Source organism: Crocodylus siamensis, chromosome 14 (assembly GCF_052110815.1).
Source record: "Crocodylus siamensis isolate JL-2025a chromosome 14, ASM5211081v1, whole genome shotgun sequence".
Lineage (NCBI taxonomy): Eukaryota > Metazoa > Chordata > Crocodylia > Crocodylidae > Crocodylus > Crocodylus siamensis.
In genome coordinates this window covers 12,273,251-12,286,534 of record NC_143408.1, presented here as the reverse complement: position 1 = coordinate 12,286,534, position 13,284 = coordinate 12,273,251, and the positions used below count along the sequence as shown (strand labels likewise).

Below are 13,284 nucleotides of genomic sequence, written 5' to 3'. Positions count from 1 at the left end.
GACCCAACCTGCAAGCTGTATTTTACCCACCACTGTATTGGACCGAAGGCTTTTCCTTACACCTGTGACCTTCATCCTCAACTGCAGCAGTGCACTAATAGCACAGAATACATGAGTAGCACAGAATGCACTAGTAGAGGTGGTCAAAATATTTCCAATTGGACAGTTTTTAATCAAAAAATGCTAGTTACATGAAACTTAACAGTTCATAGAAAAGTTAATATTTTGTTAAAATTTTCAGCATCAAGTCATTTAAGATTTTCTATGCAATAAGGTATTGTGTGTCAATTTTTATCATTGCTGCTTTTGGTTTGAAATGATTGTCAGACTGAATAATTTTAACGTTATCTAAATTAAATATAATAGTTCATGTAATAAAATTCTGAAATGTTGACGTATAATTAAAATTTTGAAATCTTGATATTTTTGCTGGATTGGGTTGCTTTTGGTTTATGCTCTGTTCTTCATAGAATCTGTGGGACAGAGATCTGAGTAGAGTTTTAGCTCAGATCAGCCTCAACGTCTCCTGAAAAGGCTCCTAGGTTTCCAAAAATAATCCCCCAAATGGCCCCTGAAGCTAGTTCAAATTATTTAACAATAACATTATGAAAAAGCAAAAAGAATCAAGGAAAGCAAAAGTAAGCAAAGCTTCATTCCACTGACTAATAGAGCCGTAGAGCTTCCTGGGCAAGTAGAAAAAACCATTTGCATCAGCAGGGCAGCTGAAATTGAAGCTCATAAACTGGGTTCAGGAAGACCCCTGCTCTGACCTACAACCTGACAGTTCACCAGCTGCTGCCCCCCTATAACTCCTACCTCTCCTTTTCTGCAACCTGACTCATCTCTGTCATCCAAGATTCCAAGCCTCACTACCTACACTGACTCATTCTTATCCGTCCACCTCATTTCACCAGGACAGGGGTAATTTAGTATGCATCTTAACTCCCAAAGTCACCCAGCCCCAACTTTGTGCTTCAGCTCTCTCCAGAGAAATTATTACAATAAGCAATAACCCACACTCTAATTAACATATCATTCACATGTATTTAATAATCGGTGGCTCACCTTAGTACAGGGGCAGGCAAAATATGGCCCATGGGCCAGATCCAGCCTGCAGGGCCCCTAAAAAAAATTAGAAAATTGATATTTATCTGCTCCTGGCTGCCTATCAAAGATGACAGGAGCCAGGGCAGTAGGACCCAGGGGGAGCTAGCAGCAGGACCCAGCAGCCCAGTCCTGCCCCACCCCCAGGTATTTCCCTGCTTTCCTGCCCCAGCACTGCTTGAACAGCATCTAACTCTTAGCTGCATCACAAGACTATGGAAGCATGGGCCCACGCTGGTACCCTGGGACCAGCAGCAGATGGGGAGTGTGCGCATGTGTGTGTAGGAAGGGAGGGAGTGTGTGTGTGTGTGTAGGGAGGGACACAGTGCATGTAGGGAGGGACAGAGTATTTGTGTGTGCATGTGTGCGTGCAGGGAGGGACAAGAGTTGTGTGTATGTGTGTGCATGCAGGGAGGGAGGGACAGAGTATTTGTGTGTGGAGGGAGGGAAGGAGGGATGGGCAGTGTGTGCACACACAGGGAGGAAGGGACAGAGTGTGTGTGGGGGGGACAGAGTGTGAATGTAGGGAGGGACACAGTGTGCGTAGGGAGGGACACAGTGTGCGTGTGTGTGTGTGTAGGGAGGGACAGTGTGTGTGCGCACAGGGAGGAAGGGAGAGAGAGTGTATGTGTGAGCACATGGAGGGAAGGACAGAGTGTGGGGGAGTGAGTGTGTGTGTGTGTGTGTAAGGAGGGATAGAGTGTGTATGTGTAGGGAGGGAGGGACAGAGTATGTGGGGGGACAGAGTGTGTGTGTGAGAGAGAAGGAGACAGACAATGTGCATGTGTGGAGGGAGGAACTCTGTGTGTGTGTGTGTGTGTGTGTTTGTGTAAGAAGGGAAGGACAGCGTGTGTGTGTGTGTGTGTGTGCACACGCATGGAGGGAAGGACAGTGTGTATGTAGGGAGGGACAGTGTGTGTGTGTGTAGCAAGGGACAGTGTGTGTGTAGAGGGAGGGAGGGACAGAGTGCATGTGTGTAGGGAGGGAAAGAGTGTGTGGGGAGGAACAGAGTATGTGTGTGTGTGTTTGGGGGGGACAGTGTGTGTGTGTGTGCGCATGCAGGGAGGGACAGCATGTGTGTGTGTAGGGAGGAACAGAGTGTGTGTGTGTATGTGGGGGCAGTGTGTGTGTGGTGGAGAGGGACAGAGTGCGTGTAGGGAGGGACAGAGTGTGTGTGTGTGGAGGGAGGGAGGGAGGGAGAGTGTGTGTGTGTGCGCGCGTGTGTGTATGCATGCATGCACAGAAAGGGTGGGACAGAGTGTGTGTGGGGGGAGGCACAGCGTGTGTGTGTGTGGGGAGGGAGGGAAGCATATATTCATGATTCTGGAGCTACAATAAGATATCCCAATGGCTCTGACATCACTTTTCTATAGGGCTGTGTGAAATATCACCAGCCTTTTCGTTTTGACACTGTTTTGATTCATTTCAAGCTCAAAACAGCAAAATCAAAACACAGCGAAGGGCTTCGTAACAGCCTCAAAACAAAACAAGGCTAGTCAGAATGTTTTGAAAGTTTTGAAATGTTTCCAGTTTCAAAGCAGCCAGCAGCCAGGTGGTGGGAGACAGGGAAGAACCAGGGCTGCACTCCCAGCGGCGCCAGGCTCAACCAGGCGGGAAGCACAGCCCTGGTTCTCCCTGCCTCCCATAGGGGAAGCTGATCACGGCACAGGGAAAGGGAACTGAGCCCCAGCTGGAGAAGGGAACTGAGCTGGATTGCTCAGTTTCCCTCACCAGCCCTACAATCAGGCTGCGGAAGGTAACTCAGCCCAGCTGGGCTGAATTCCCAACCCCAGCACAACCATGCACTGGGGTAATGAACTCAGCCGAGCTGGGCTGAGTTCATTTCCCCAGCACAATCGTTGTGCTGAGGATGGGAACTCAGCCCACCCAGGGCTGACTTCCTTTCCCCGGTCCGATCTGGCACTGGGGAGGGGAACTGAACAATTGGGCTCAGATCCCTCCCCCAGTCCCATGTGACAGCACCAGCTTCCCTCCCTCATCTGGCATGCAGATCAGGGACCCTCAGCCCCAAAAGGACTGACACAGGCCCAGCAGCCCTCCTGGGGTTGGGCCCCGATTTGCCTGCCAGATGAGAGAGGCTGTTTTGAGCTTCCCCGTTATAGCCAATGGGCGAAATGTTGAAACAGCATTGAAACAGCCTTACTGTTTTGATGAAGTGAAACACAAAATGAAATTCAAAACAAAACACTGTCCCATCCAAACCTTGAAACTCAAGTTGAAACAGAACAGTGACGTTTCACACAGCCCTACTATTCTGCCCCTGAACTACAATCAGCATGCACCCTAATCACTGGACCTCTTCACCCCTCCACATTTACATGCTAAAAACCCTTAAGCCTAAATTCTATGATGCTTCATGTGTATAAATGGCACTAGGATGGCACCCCACGTCATCCAAAGCCATGAGGGTACAAACTCACCATGAGATGAGATAGTCAAACACAGGACAGATAAATTTAAGGATAAAAAATCCCAATGTTAATAATTAGGGGAAAAAACTACAACAGAACTGGGGAAGACAACACAAAATAAATGTTTAAAACACAATCTGCTAACACTTTTCACTCTGGCCTCTGGCCAGGGCTTACTTCACAAGCCACAGCTTTTTAATAGTAGCAGGCAAGAATCATCATCATCATCTCTACAGCAAACTCCTCAGAAGGCTGCCTCTGCCCCACTGTTCCAGCCTTTTCAGGGGCAGTCACCATGTGGCAGACTTCCTCCATCCCCACTAGCTTCACACCAACAGGCCATTATGACTCCACCAAGTTACAAACTAGCAAGCACTCACACAGGCACATGCAGGCAGCCAGGCTAGGGAGAGGACATTACACATCAACTAGTTTAAGTGATCAGAAAGGGGTTTAAACCTGTAACAGAACTTGTTCAGTGCACATAAACTGGTTTGAAAATGGCTGAAACCAGTTTGAGATAAACCCCAAACAATTGATTTGGGTCAAACTGATTTATACAATGTCTGTCCCAGAACCTTTCCTGGTTTAAGTTAAATGCAGGTTCCCCCAGCATCCTGGCATGTTCTCTGGGCTGGTCAGGGCTCTCTGCTCCAGAGACCTGGGCTAGCCCCTCCCCTCTGCTCCCTGGCTGCAGCTTCAGCAGAGACTGCAGGTACAAGGCATCTGCCTGGCTTCTTCCTACTCCCCACTCCCACCACCACTACTCCTGCTGAAGCAGGGATCCTCCCTCCCCTCTGCCTAACACAGACGTCTCTCAGTGTGAGGTAGTATACCACATGCTGGCTATGGTCTGTGCTGTGGAACACAGGGCAAAGGCAGACAGGACAGTGCGGCTTAGGGCTTTTTGGAGCTAATCAACAGGTAACTGGTAATGTCCCTCTGTTCCTTCTTTGGAACATGTTGTTTAAGAAAAGTCCACCCTTGCCCACCCCCTCCCTCCAGCTCACCCAGCTTCTAGAGGCCAGAGTTTTCATGAAAGAGATCAAGACTGCCATCAAGAGTGCCATTAACCAGACCACATTCAAGACCTCTGCAATCCAGCCATTAACTCTTTCCCTGCCAGAACAAAACCCATCTAAAAAAACCACTTTCAATATAAAACATAAAACAAACAATAAAACACATAATCATCACTAGCACTTAACCAGTCATATAAGTGACCTTTTTGGCACTTTAACATAGTTTGAGATTATAATATTCTCTATTACAAAAAAAGATTTGACTCATAAACAGGGATCCTGGTTTTCTCTGTCTAAAAAAATCATAAATTCTCTGACTTAAAAAAACCCAAATCCACCTTTTTCCAGAATTAAAATGAAATGCCACTAATATATATAGATATAGATATAGATAGAGAGAGGTATCAGTTGAACACAATGTTTCATTGATATATTTACAATTTTAAAGCAATTTGGAAGCCTACCAATGCCTCAATCATTGTAATAAAATAAATTCTAAATATCTATATATTTTGGCATTTAATTATAGGCTTTTTATCATGGAAAATCAGAGCTTCCCCAGCTCCCCTTTTTTCACCAGGATGTGAGTCCAGCTGCGGCTCCCCTTCCTCCCCTCCCCTCCCCTCCCCAACCCCTCCACCCCGCTTTGTGGTGTTGAGCAGTCCTGATATTTTGGTGCCTGGTCCCTACTCATGCTGTTGCCCCTCAGTCCTGATGCACAGGCCCCTGGCCCTGCCAGTGCTCCTCACTCCTGGCACTCAGCCCCACCCAGCCCTACCGGTGCCCCTCACTCCCAACATGCTGCCATCTGCCCCAAGTGTGTGAGCAAGGGTTTGGGTGTGTGGGGAAGGGGTGTGTGGGCGCAGAGGGGCGGGGGGTTATGTGCCCCGCAAGATCCAAGCTTCCACAGTGGGCTGCAGGGCTGTAGCAGGACTAGAACAACTCCAAGTAAGAGTCACCTCTGCAACCCAGCAGACAGGACCCCATGTGGGAGGGAGCGCTCCACCACCATGGCTGCCAAGGTGAGATGTCCCTGCCCACCCAGCAACAGCAGGGGCACAACTCCGCACCACCGCAGGCATGGTGGCGTGGCACTAGGCCATGGAGGCGTCTCCTTCCTGGAGCTGGTCCAGCCCTGCTGTGGGTGCAGAAATCTTGGGGGGTACATAACTCCCCACCCCATTGCTTGTGCCCCCTCCCACACCTCCAACGCATGGCCTGTGCCCCTTCCCCTCCAAAGTAAACAACAAGAAATAACCAAGCAGGTGTGTTGGTGTAATAACACTGATGCCAAAAAGTACTCCCAAAAATTGCTGGCCACTATGACTAATTTAATCCTTCACAGGCTCCCAGATAACCAGTGTAATTTCTTTCTCAGACTATCAGGAACAGTTAGTGCCTGGTCTTTGTATGACTTCTGGTACTATCCAGAAGAAAAAAGATGGTATAAAAATAGTATAACCAGAAGAAAAAAAAAAAGACAGCCTGCTTATTTTTTCATCCAGTTGTTCATTAGGAACAAGTGCAACTTCACTGTTTAAAACCATAAGTGTAAGTGTTCAGAGAAGAAACTATAACTCCTGACTTTAGCTGCATAGCCACATCATTATATTCTCTCACTCAGCCAAGTGGGTAGACAATGCTAAATACAAGGATTAACATAGCCTTGTTTAGGTTAAAATTATGAGGAGGTACTCGTTGACAAAAAGGAATGAACAGACAGAAACCCCTACTGGTGACATATTGGGTCAGAGATTTGAGGTCAAATTCTATTCCACCAATCTGGCTTTTTTTTTTTATGTTGACTTAGGTTACTAAGGGTATGTACGAACATACCCTTCAAAGCCCTCTTGGGTAAACAGAGAAATCATGGTCCTCTTAAGAAGGAAGAAAGAGGTTTATAAACAGCGGAAGCTCGGGGCAGGCCCCAAGGAGGACTACACAACAGTGGCCTGCACTTGTAGGGAACAGATCAGAAAGGCTAAAGTGGCAACTGAACTTAAATTAGCAATGGGAATCAAGGACAACAAGAAGTCCTTCTTTAGGTACATAGGGAACAGGAGGAAAACAAATGGGAGCGTGGGGCCATTGCTTAACAACTCAGGACAGCTGGTTACTAGCATTCAGGAGAAAACTGAACTCCTGAATGACTACTTTGCCTCAATATTTCTACCAGGCCAAGGGGAGAGTCATGCCAGATGGAGAACAGAATGAGCAGAGTAGGAATGACTACCTCCCTTCTGTTACACCGTAATTGGTGTCTTATCAATTTAAAAAAATTAGACATAAGTCAGCAGGACTGGATGAACTTCATCCAAGAGTGCTGAAGGAGCTGGCCGAAGTCATCGTGGAACCTCTGGTGAAATTCTTCCACAACTCATGGTGCTCTGGAGAGGTCCCTGAGGACTGGAAGAGGGCCAATGTCATGTCCATCCACAAGAAGGGGAGGAGGGAGGACCTGGGTAACTATAGGCCAATTAGCCTAACTTCTATCCCAGGGAAAATTCTGGAAAAATACATCAAGGAGTCTATCTGCGACAAGCTTGCAGAAGGTAGGATTCTGAACAACAGCCAGGATGGCTTCATCACAAGCAGGTCTTGCCTTCCCAACCTCATCTCCTTTTATGACCAGGTAACTTGCCATCTGAACAAGAGAGGAGGTTGACATTGTATATCTTAACGTGCAAAAAGCATTTGATCTGGTACCCCACAATGTCCTCATGAGAAAATTGGAGGATTGTGGGCTTAACTCTGAGACAGGTGGGTGGGAAACTGGCTGTGGGGTAGGACCCAGAGAGTCCTAATGAATGGATCTGTGTTGTCCTGGCAAGAAGTGGCCAACAGTGTCCCACAGGGGTCAGTGCTTGGTACAGTACTTTTCAACATCTTTATCAATTATTTGGATGTGGGGGACCAAGTTCACAGATGACACCAAGTTATGGGTGACCATGGTCACGCTGGAAGATAGACTACAGATACAGGCAGACCTAGGTAAGCTAACAAGTTGGGTGGATCAAAACCAGATGAAATTCAACATGAGAAATCTAAAGTGTTCCATCTGGGGATGAACAACCCCCTGCACACCTACAGGCTTGGCAGCACCAAACTGACCAGCACCACAAATAAAAGGGACCTGGGGGTAATTACAGACCATGATATGAATATGAGCCAGCAGTGCGATGCTGTAGCCAGTAGGGCAAATAATACTCTGGCATGCATCAATCGATGCATCTCCAGCAGAGCCAAGGAAGTGATTCTTCTGCTCTACTCAGCACTAGTGAGACCACAGCTGGAGTACTGAGTCCAGTTCTGGGTGCCGCACTTTAGCAAGGATGTGGCAAACTTGAGAGAGTCCAGAGAAGAGCCACCCATATGATCAGAGACTTTCATGGCAAGCCATATGAGGAAAGGCTGAGGGACCTGGGACTCGTCAGCCTGAAAAAGAGAAGGCTGAGAGGGGACTTGGTAGCAGCTTACTGTTACATTAGGGGAATACATCAAAAGCTTGGTGAACAACTGTATACCAGGGTACCCTTGGGGAAAACCAGGAGTAATGGCCACAAACACCTGGAAGACGATTTCAGACTCAACAGGGTTCAGCTGGGTTTGGTAGGATCAGGGGGGTTAGCAAGGTCTGGGGTGGGGGGCTCTCTCTGCCACCCCCTTGGGACCAGTGGCCTCAACACATGGGCAAACAACTCCCCCAGGTGAACTTACCCCTCCAGACTTACTTCCTTGGCTCCCCGCACCAGTGAACACCAGTAAAACTGGCACCAGGGACACCTTGCAGGATGGGGGTTTGGCAGGGTCAGGGGGGCTGGCTGGTCTATTGTAGGTATTGTGCATGTAGTGGTACGGCAAGGGGCCAAGGGGCTAAAAACAGCCTAGCACCAGGTGGGGAGGGGGCTACAGGAAAAGTGCAGCCCTGGGGCTGGGGCCTGTGGCTGAGGTTTTCCAACCCCAGGGCTGCAATGGGAACTGTACAGAAGTTCAATTTGATTGGTCTTGCTGGACCCAATCTAAGTTAGACTACCTTGGAGGTACCCTTAGCTTAGATCAGATCAGCCACTTTTAGACTGATCTAACTGTCCTGAACGTCTGTACAGTTTGCACTTAAACTTTTACCTAATTAGGGATCTAAGTGTAGGTTCCACACCTGGGCAAACTAAATTAGATTGGATGGTTATTTTTAATGCAATCTAACCTCCCACTACCCTCCCCAAACATTTCATGTACCCTAATCGTGATCCTATTCCATGCTGCTCAAGTCTCTGAAAAATTTTTACTATGCCTACTTTTGTAACCTAAATCATAATAAAGAAAAGTAGTAAGCAAGAGAAGGATCCACCTTTTGCATTAACTGTTTTTTTAGGGACTCAGAGAGAGTAGAATAGGGTCACACTTGGGTGCACAAGTCCATCTAAGTTCCATAGATTAAATAGGAGCTAGTTCTTGGCCTCCAAGAAATTTAGCTTTGCTTCTACAAAAAGTCAGGATATAATACTGTACTGAGCTTTGTAATAACTAGCCACCAAGGTCAGTTAAAAACTTGTACCACAAAGGAACCTATGGGAATTTAATGAAGACCTAGAGGTTAGTGATCGGTTAGCTGTCATACCATCTAACACAGGGAGCACCCCCAGCTTCCTATGTGAAAAAAAACAGGAGCAGAAATGAGGAGTTAAACCATCTCCTGAATGGGAATGAAATACCCGTGTAGATACTGCACAAACATTTTAAGGGTTCAGCAAATATGAGCTAACTAGGAGGTAACTCACTGTGCAGGAGGAAAAGGACTCTGGACTATATGGGTGCCTGTACATGAGTGTGGAGGCTGCTCCAACATGCTGTAATTAGATTAATTGAGTCTGCTGTTGCGTAGTAATTACTGTGCTCCAACCAGCCTATGCAACTCATGTCTCAGTATTGCCATGCTTCAAAATAGCAGCAGGGGCACCTTCAAGCTTGTTTGACAAGCTGTAGATAAAGCACCCCCACTACCATTTTGAAGCACAGGGACACTGATACATGAGATGCTCCAGGTGTAAACACCCCACCTACCCACCCCTGCTGGCCTAGATCAGGTTCACTGTTCCCCCACCCTTCCCAGCATCCCAGATCCCTGCTCACAGTCCCCACCCATCCACTTACGTGGCTACCATCTCTCCCAGGGATCAGGCAGGAAAGGGTTAATCTGCCTGCCTGGCTGCCACCACCACAGCAGCCTGGCAGCAGTGCCAGCTGGACAGACAGGATAACCCTTCCCTACCCGCTCCCCTGGAACAGACAATGTAGGCAGCCACAATAAAGTAATGCCCCAGGGGCAGGGGAGGGGAGGAACCCCCAAAGGCCAGGAAGGAGCCCAAAGGTGGGTTGGGGGAAAGCCTGAAATGGGAAGGGAGGGATTCTTACCTTTCAGTTCTCCAGGCCCTTGCAGGTCTGAAAGTGTAACTGCTCCAAACTTGAGCTAGCACTAACACCCATCAATATTTGTGCAGCTCACAGTGTAAGTTGTAACAAGGCCCTCAGTAACCCTTTCATCGGCTGTTGCTCCAGAACAATCAACAACTGGCATTGTAATATCTCACCTCTGAGCCCTTTATACAATCATGACCTCCTCCATTAAGTCTATAAGCCTTATAGTATTATTAATACAGAAATTTCAGGCACAAGTACAGAAGTTTAAGGGTTGTTTTATTGGATTAATTACTCAAGAAGGAGTGCTATGCCATCAAGAACAAAGAGCCAGACAAACATAGCCACCTAACTGAGCTTCCCTGCAAGTTACTGTCTTCAATCACTAACTCAGAAAGGACAAAAACCAGTGAGCCTCCAGGTAATGAGGCTCTGCACATCTTGCTCAGCTGTCTTTATGATGTTATATGATATCAGGTTAACCATTTTAATGATTCATGCAAATATTTGTTACAGTTAATCTATTTCTACACAGAGGTAATGATATTCACTGACATCAGTTAATCACTTATATTTCCATGGATTATTTAATAGTCATAGGGGATTTCTTATGGATACCTTACAAAACAAAGCAAAGGCCAAAAAATGAGGACTGAGTATACCATGGGGAGATGGTCTGGACAATGCATGCAGAGAAGTCAATGCAAGTCTTTATGTAAATTCATGTCAAGACCAATTGAACATATCCAGAAAAACAACTCGGCCAATTAAAAGAACTGAGTGCTCAGCCTTAAGGCTGGGCTGAAGAGGGCTACTGAAAATTTGCTGCTTTATTTTTTTCCACCTCTCTTAATTCCTAATGAACAAGATTAAGCTTGACCAGTCCCTGGCAAGATAACTTGCTCAGTCTATGGAACAACTCATGGACATGAAGGCTTTATAAGACTTTATTTTGTAACTCAGGCCATGTAGTTAACACTACAGCAAGTCCAGTAACATATGTAAATGTTGCTGTGATCAGGAAGAAGATGAAAAAGGTTGTATATGCATAGTGCACTGGAGAGCAAAATGCTGCATATGTAGTATGGAGCCTACGTTCTTTGCATACACACAGGAACAGGGATAGCCAGAGCCTCTGTTTGTCTAAGTGGTAGATTTGGCTTTTCATTTACACAGAAAGAGGAAAACTTCCTGCTACAAATGTCAGCTTCACACTCTTCAAATCCATGCCAATCACACAATGTCACAGAGCTAATTGAACACATAACATACGAAATCTTTCTTAATGCACAATCAATAAAGACTAATTAAGTGAAATGTCATATTATAGTGTTCCTTTGTCACATTCTGATATAATCTACTTAGACTTTCACTTAATTTTAAATTCTGTTGAGTTCATTGTTGGCTGTTTCTTTACACAATGTGGTGGAACAAAATATCAAGTTCCTGGTCTGATTTAACCCATAACCTCAATGAAAGAAAGAAAGTGTCAATCAAAGTTACTTACAGTGCAGAGACTCCAGAAGGTTTTGGAGGGCAGAGAAGCCTCAGGATCTGACCTCAGACAGTACCTGCTGATATTAAAAACAATTTTATATGAGAAGTTATTATTACAATAAAAGCAAAAGTCAGCGAAAAAAATCCAAAACTTAGGGAAGTATTTGGGGGCTTGGACATGCTCAGCTTGGTCTTTAGTTCCTAGGCTCAAAACATGAACAAGATGTGCTGAAAACCACAGACCAGGACCCAGAGGCAACTGATGCACAAAATTAGCAAGAGAAGTTTCCCACCCAATTACACTCCATGCTTCCACTGGAGGGAACAAGTTGTTCTCTCTCCTGTGATTATGTAATTAAAGATTGACATCTACTATTCTAGACTGGAGATTGCTGTGACAAGGAGCAAGCCTGGGGCTAAGGCTCAAGTGTGCCTGCGCATCTGGCCATGGGGCAGTCTACCCAGTCTCCCCTTCTACGACTTTGCTATTATAATAAACTGGTGGTAAATATGGGAGACTGCCCATTTTATGCCCTGATGCCGGAGGAGGGGGCAGGGGGGTCAAATCCACAGCTCCATACCTTCCCTACACTGTGGCCCATGCCTCACAAATGGCATCCAAGATGTTATCATACTCCCAACCCCTAACTTTGGCCACACTTATTGGACTCTGTGCCCTTCACTCATACTGGGCTCCTTGCCCCACACACAGAGTTGGGGATCCTAGCCTCTGAGCTACTTGCCTCTTTGCTTATGCCCCTCGCTAGGCTCCATGCCCCTTACACTCTGGGCTACTTGCCTCTCACTAGGGTCTCTTTCCCTTGCTAGGCTCCATGTCCTTTCCCAAACTCTGGGCTCCTTGCTCCTCATTCGCTATGGGCACCTTGCCCCACTCTGGACCCCCTTGGTCCTGCCAACCTCCTTGCTGGCTTAGGCACTAAGATGTGAGGGCTAGAGTTATGAGGCATCTCTCCTCACCTTTCACTGGGGTGGTAACTGGCCTGGATATACTGTCTCTTTGCCTATTAATCAACTCATACTGCAGCCATACTTCACCTCTGTACTAGAAATGGGCTTAGCCTGGAGACCCTTGTTTTATTGTGAGATGCCAAGAAGCAAAACATTTTAACTAAACGTAAGTAACATTTTATGACCAAAATGCTATATAGACAACCACATCTGGACACAGATGACTGGGCAAGGAACATAAAGCTATCCCCAAGTGTCTGAAGGAAAAGAAACAACACCCAAGCTAGGTATCCTCATGAAATACATTCTTGATACAGAAAAGAAGCCTCTGAGCCTGTACACACAAACCTTTACCAAAGATCTCCAACATATGGTTTGTTTTCCTTTAACATGAAAGCATAGTAATAAAGTGAGAGATTTGTTTTCTTATAGGTTTTCTTCCTTCCTGTTGTCCCAAATTCTTCTTGGAAGTTCTGTTCCACCCTCTGTAACTAGGGAAATCTCTTAAAGGCTAAGTAGAGTCGAGTCTTCTCTTTGTTGCCTTTTCTGCATATGAGAGATGACGGTTCCTTAGCATCACTGCTAAATCACATTGTGAAAATGTCAAGGAACTTCAGAAATGTGTGAAGAATGTCCTCAGGACAAGAAGAATAAGTCAAAGTTGTAATAAACAAAGGTCTTTATCCTTTTCTCTTTCAAAAGCACAAACTTATGGATCTGTGAATTTCCCCAGGACTGACTTTTTCTGACCTGTTCACCTTTAAAGGGAAACATTACTGGCTTTTCACTAAAAGGATGGAACCCGCAGCCAACTTCATCAACTGCAACTCCTACTAGAATAGTAG

The 13,284-nt window shown here is 46.2% G+C and overlaps 1 protein-coding gene across 9 annotated transcripts in view; it reads right to left on the bottom strand.

Moving 5' to 3' along the window:
• Positions 1 to 13,284, bottom strand: part of PKNOX2 (PBX/knotted 1 homeobox 2) — an 827,020-nt gene that overhangs the window by 692,066 nt on the left and 121,670 nt on the right. For 8 of the 9 annotated variants that reach the window (XM_090027048.1, XM_090027051.1, XM_090027055.1 and 5 more), the window contains exon 2: positions 11,481 to 11,547. The gene's annotated coding sequence lies outside the window, so the exon portion shown is untranslated. The remainder of the gene's footprint in view (positions 1 to 11,480; positions 11,548 to 13,284) is intronic. The other variant, XM_090027049.1, reaches the window with a different exon arrangement.